Below are 6000 nucleotides of genomic sequence, written 5' to 3' on the forward strand. Positions count from 1 at the left end.
TGGCTTTGTAGCCCTCTCTTTAATCACAGCGTATTTGATATTCTCTTCCTTGAATGAACTCATTTTCATCGTGGCTTTGGTCGCAAGATTAAAGAATCGCTAACTAATTGTTCCAAGTAAGCAGAGCAATTCTCCCCGACTCCAATCCCGACTCCCAGCGGTGCCCACCGCCTGGCCTTCCATCGTAAGACACTTCAAGCCTGACCTCTGCAGGTGGAGAACGGAAATGCACAGGGCCCAATCGATTGTGGTCTTTCTTTTTAAAAGCCCACCGAGTTCTGAAAACACAAACGTTCACACTAGGTACGACAGGGATACTGATAGAATACGTTGGCCTCCCCTTTCATTTTAGAAGTTGCTTTTTTGAAAGTAGCAACCATTTGGCTGAAAAGCATTTAAATTCCATCTGCAAATTAACTTTGTCCCGGCTAACCATTAATTCTTTCTGCCCATCGAGAAAAACCCAAATGCCTTAGATGAACTGAGATCCTGGAATCATGCGGGTTAAAAAATGTCCTGATCGGCCCCACCTTTCTCTAATCAAACAAATTGCTCTTTGTCCAGTGACCAAATCCCCCCTTTCCACCACCATGCAGCCCAGGTTGCCATAGCTACCTTGGATGTCTATTTACCACACAAGGGATCAAAGCCAGGAGACATCCACACACGCACTTAGCCTTAAAACTTGCTGGAATGTCTGGGGATAACATGTGCCCACAAATTAAAGGATTTGCCCACAGCCTATGCGGTCCACAGCCGAGCAAACTACGAACGCACTTCATAATGAATGGCGAGGAAAAGCCACCGGGAAATATTTCAAAACGACCCTATTTTAAATTCTGGTTAGTTACAGTATCTTTCTAGCTCAGTGTTGGGACAAATGAGAACAGAAATGCCTTTTACAGTTTTAGAGGCTTGACTTTCAAATGAAGGAAGCCATCAAACATAGTTGGATGCTGTAGGGGAGTCCTGTTTTAAGACCTATCGCTTCTAATTCCAAGCCTGGCACGCACAGGTAGCCTGCCTTGCGGAGCGGGTAGGATTCCTCCCCAGAATTCTGCCTAATTTGCTGTGTCTCATTCTACGTCACTGTTCTCTGCCTTCGTTCACCTCACCATTTGTTCAATGAGGATCAAACCGCCACCTCGTTCTCTCCTGGGGATGTGACAGAGAATAAATAGATGGCGTTGGTAAAGGACTTTCTAATCCTCAAAGGAAAGATGAATACAAAGACATTCATTATGAAACCAGATGTCCTTGGGCATTTTAATTCCAATCTGAAGAATGCAAAACAGGCCGAGTCACAGCTTCCTTGTAATAGCACCAGGCTGGCCTTGCGAGAATTAGCAGCTGCTTAAAGCATTGGCTCACTACCTTGTTTTTCCCCTTCACACTCGTGTTAGTCTATCAGAAATAGAGCGCGCACCTTCTTCTCTTCGCGTGTTTTGGGAAGTCGTCGGGATATTAAAAACACAAAATACGTCTGGTAGGCAATTTCGTCTGGAGCAGCTGATTTTTTTTTTTTTTTTTCTAGCTCGAGAAAGAATTATTTGTCCTTCTCACGTGCGGGGACAATGAGTGGTGCGCTCTTTGGGGAGGGTATCGGCCCCGTTGCAGGAATGCCAGAGGGAAACCTGTTGTTTTTGGCCGGCCTTCTACAACAGGTGGCCAGGCCTTTCCTTTTGCCTGGGAACACGGCAAATTCCTTCTCAAGGAAGTTTGAGGAGAGTGTCCCATTTAGGACCAGAGCGCAGAGAAAGATTGGCACACACTTTAAAATTACTTCCTGATAAAGGCAAATCAGGTTCACACTTCTCGTCTGTCCTAATTCGGCGTGACTTTAGGAACCCTCAAATAATATTATCCTTCTATGCGGTTTTTTTTTTTCTGCCACCCTGGCAGAAAGTTAAACCCCCCCTCTGAATCTCATCGCAGGGCAAGCAGCTTTCTAATTCTGCTGGCCCTGTCTGGCTACCCGCTATGGCTCGTACGTGGCAGGGGTCTCCTGGCTGCCGCACCATCGTTCAGCACTGTGCAGCCCTAGGGGCGGATCACTCCTCAGCGAAGAGATTGGATTTCATTGCAGAGCTGATGACACAGGGACCTGTTTGATAGTGAACGCTGCAAATCCGGCTGAGGCTGCCGGGCTGGGATGGCAAATTGGCCGGTGGGTGCGATTCACCCTGCCTGGTCCCGGCGGTTTGGCCCGAGAGAAACTCAGATCAAGTCAGGATTAATCCACACCAAGAACTCCACCACTCATCCCCTCCACATTGTTGTTCTAGCTGCCGTGGAACAATGTGTTCGATTCTTGAAAGGCTGGACTGCCCCGATTCTTTGGGTGAGCAATGACCCTCCCTCTCTCTCCCCCTTCCTCCCACCCCCGCGGCATCCCACCCTCTTTTCGAGTACCGAACAGGCCAAAACATCGTTAGGCACACAGAGTCGCGAGATTCAAAAGTCGTTCGCTCACTAAATAACGAAGGAGCCATCACATGTGTACCCTTAGAACTTCAACACCGGGCTGAATTCCAGTTCGCGCGAATGCCACGGCGAGCCAGGCATGGGGAAGATCATGCCAAGCCGGACAGCCTGCCTTTGGCATCGGGCACAGGGAGTGCCACCGTTCCACAGGGACCGTGTGGGAACAGGGATTCTGAAAACTGAGCTCAGACACCACCAAGGAGAGGACAGGTGGCCGTGCCCGGGATCAAATGACTTCTTTGTTCCAGCTGAGGACCTTTGTCAAAAATGTTTTGCGTTCCTCTTTCTCCTTTTAAATCCTTCCCATTTGGGCTTCTCGCTCCTTCCCTCCATCCCATCCGACGGCTCGACATAAAAAGAATGGGATCAGTTGTGGGTTTGCAGAACTAAAAGAAACCGAGCCTCGGCCCCACGATCTCCATCCAGCAAGGCAAGGCAGTTCACTGAAAACACACGGCACTTGCTGATCTAAACGTGCTTCCCTGCATTCACAGAAACTTGCCAAGCACGCTGGCTTAGGGGGCGAGCGGCAGAGGGTCTCTGCGCTCGACCAGTGGGGGCTCTGCACCTCCTCCCGAGGCTGCAGGAAACGGACGGAAAGTTCTAAACCCCTCGCCCCGGCCCCCAAAGGGAAAGTTTGCTTCCTATGCAAATCACTTCCCCCAAAGCTGTCGGAGTGGAGGGTGCTGAACTCATCTAGAAAAAGATGTGAAGAGCTTTTCTGGCGGTAACACAGATGCTAACTCTTCCTACCCAGATTTATTGAGAGCTGGCAAAAGCAATTTACACTCCTCTGGTCAATTTTCTGCCGTTGCCAGCCTACCGGCATGTTTTTCCAATCTTGTCTTCCCTTCCTAGGAGCAGTGATCTTGATATTTCTATATTGACATAAGAGTCTTCCATAACTTCGAGTAAGTTGTAAATTGCACCTTTTCTTGGCTTCGTACACCCACTTTTTCCTTTTCCTTTCTTAATGGCAAAGCCATAAACCTCTGCCTGGGCTGATAAGGAATGTTATCACTCTGCCCCGAAGCCACGGAAGAGGCTGTCGGTTTAGAATTCCTTTCAGAGACTCATTTAAGTAATCCCAAGCCTTTCTCAGCTCACCGCGTCAGGGCTGTCTTCTTACGGCCAGAAGCAACACAGTTTCACAACTGCTGGAACAGAAAAATAAAGCTGCATTTTTCTGGAAGGGCCGGCCGTCTGGGCTCATTTCGGGCTGGTTCCGCCTTCTCAGCCACAAACACAGTGAAGTGCTCAGAATGGGAAGCCAGAATGAGATAAGACGCCCCGTGTAATTCTTTTTCAGGATATTCAGTTATCTTTATTCTAACCCAAAGCACAGGATAGAAGCTTCAAAAAAAGCTCGAGAAAGACCCCGAACGACACAGCCCGGCGACTGCAAACTGGAATTGATTTACATATTCGACAAACCGCTTTTCAGCCCTTTACAATGACTGGCTGACATCACCGATCACCATTAGAGGCAAAGCGGGGCGGGGGGGGGGGGGGTTGTGGAAAGCCGGGGGGGGGGGGGCCTCAGGAAATCGGCTCCCTCGGTTCCCTCAGGAAAACGCAGCCCCGACTTTCCACCAATGGATGGACGTGGACAGCATGTGCTAATCCAGAAGGCTCGCCGGAGTACCATCGCGGGGGGACCAGGCTGCGCCCTCCCGCCCCACCGGCCCGTAGAGCCCCCGGAGCTTACCTGCCTCATGTTTAGAATTCCATGACCCATCCGGCAGGGAGCGAGCTGCCTCGAAGCCCACGCCGCGGTCTTCGGAGGGGAAACACCAAACCCAACAGAAGCCCGCAAGACAAAAGCAACTCAGGGAGACCCACAGGCAGCAAAGAGCACGTTTTCTTCCTTTTTCTTTGATCTGTTGCTACACGCACTCTGCCCAAGACAATGTCAAGTTTCTCAAGCTTTCCTTCCCCAGCCTATGAAAAGTCGGGCTCAGGGCAGCAAGGACCGCCTGGCTCTTATTTCAAATCGGGGCTCCGAGCCGTCGTAGGCGGCTGGCTTGGGCCCCGGAGGAGCCCCGCCAATCAGGAGGAAGGGGTGGGTCCTGGGAGCCCGAAAGGCCGCCTCCGCGAGGATTAGAGAGCTTTCGGGATTTAAATGGCTGGAAGCCGCTGGAAACGGAGCGAAAGCTCCCAACGTGAAGCCCGAGTGCAGTTCTTCTCTCACTGCCCCGGGTCCGCTCGAAGCGTAACTGACTAGCTTCGACCCTAAGGCCCGGAAAGTGACCCAACCGTGTTTGGAAAAGGGCATCTGGCACCGAAGCCCTACTTGGGCGGAGACGCTGGGGAGGAAACCAAATGGTTTGTGCGGAACACCTTCACTGACGGGAGCACTCCGGGGAGGACGGTGCCACCCACCTCATTTCCATATAGACGAACTGGAGATCCAGCCCAAAACACCCAAACCGAAACGGGAAGGTGCACGCAAATGTGTTGAAAAGCGGCAAGGGAACAAGAATCGTTATCTGTTGGGAGCCCGAGGCATAACTGCCCAGAATACTGTTATTCGAAAAATAAACGCTGATGTGTCCTTAAGAAGAAAATGACTAAAGGAAGCCTATCTCCCTTTGGCTAGGGTTCGCCTTCCCCACAGGGTTAAATGTGGTGAGCTTATGAACAGGGCCTAGCTGGCCATCAGCTCAGTAGGATGGGAGGAAAGCTGGCTGGCTTCTGGTAAACTTAAACCCGGACTGAAAAAGAATTCCCGAAGTTCGCTTTCTAAACTTCACATAAACAGGAACTTTATTCAACTCTCAGCCAGCATGATTTCAAGGCAAATCGACCTTTGGATTTCAAAAAAGTGCGCGTCGAGCAAAGACTACTTTCTGTGGCACCAGTGGCATCTTCCCCCCCCCCCCCAGAGTGGCCAAAATGATTCTTTTGTGAGAATAATTCCGTAAGTATTTTTAAATTTTTGTATAACAGGTTAGCAGGTAACCAACGGGCAGTTTCAAAACTGTCATCTGCGTACCCAGTTCTATGAAAACTCAGCAGCCCGGTATCTGCTGGCCAGGAGGTCCATAACCCCACCCCAGCCCCCCACCTTGGTAGGCCAAGGGCCCGCCTGGTGACACAGGCTGGCTTTAGTCCACTTGTCCTTACTTCGGAGCCCTTCAGTTACGACCCAGCCCAACCTCAGCGCTACTCACTTGGGGTCAGATCATTCTCCGCGGTGGGTGCCGTGCTGGCCGTTAGGGGATGTTGAACAGCGCCGGGGTCTAGGCCCCCTAGACGCCAGTAGCATTCTCACGACAATCAATAATAATCATGCGGGGGGGGGGGGGGGTAAAACCATGCCAGATTGAGAACCATTGATGTACCAGCTCTGAGATATTGGTTCTCAAGCCAGAGCGCGCAAGGAAACTTCTGGGGAGGTTGCTAAAAATGCAAATCCCAAAGGCCCTGCTCCTGTTCTAAGGGAATCTGATCAATTGCTTTGAGGAGGAGCCTGAGAATAGCATTTCTGACGCACAAAGGACTCCGATTTGCTTT

At 50.7% G+C, this 6000-nt stretch overlaps 1 protein-coding gene across 2 annotated transcripts in view; it reads right to left on the reverse strand.

Moving 5' to 3' along the window:
* MID1 (midline 1) overlaps positions 1–4479 on the reverse strand; it is a 151984-nt gene extending 147505 nt beyond the window's left edge. Inside the window, exon 1 of one of the 2 annotated variants that reach the window (XM_030305833.2) lies at positions 4193–4479. The gene's annotated coding sequence lies outside the window, so the exon portion shown is untranslated. The remainder of the gene's footprint in view (positions 1–4192) is intronic. The other variant, XM_030305837.1, reaches the window with a different exon arrangement.
* Positions 4480–6000: the final 1521 nt, after the last annotated feature.

The sequence above is a fragment of the Lynx canadensis genome, chromosome X (assembly GCF_007474595.2).
Source record: "Lynx canadensis isolate LIC74 chromosome X, mLynCan4.pri.v2, whole genome shotgun sequence".
In the NCBI taxonomy this organism is placed as follows: domain Eukaryota; kingdom Metazoa; phylum Chordata; class Mammalia; order Carnivora; family Felidae; genus Lynx; species Lynx canadensis.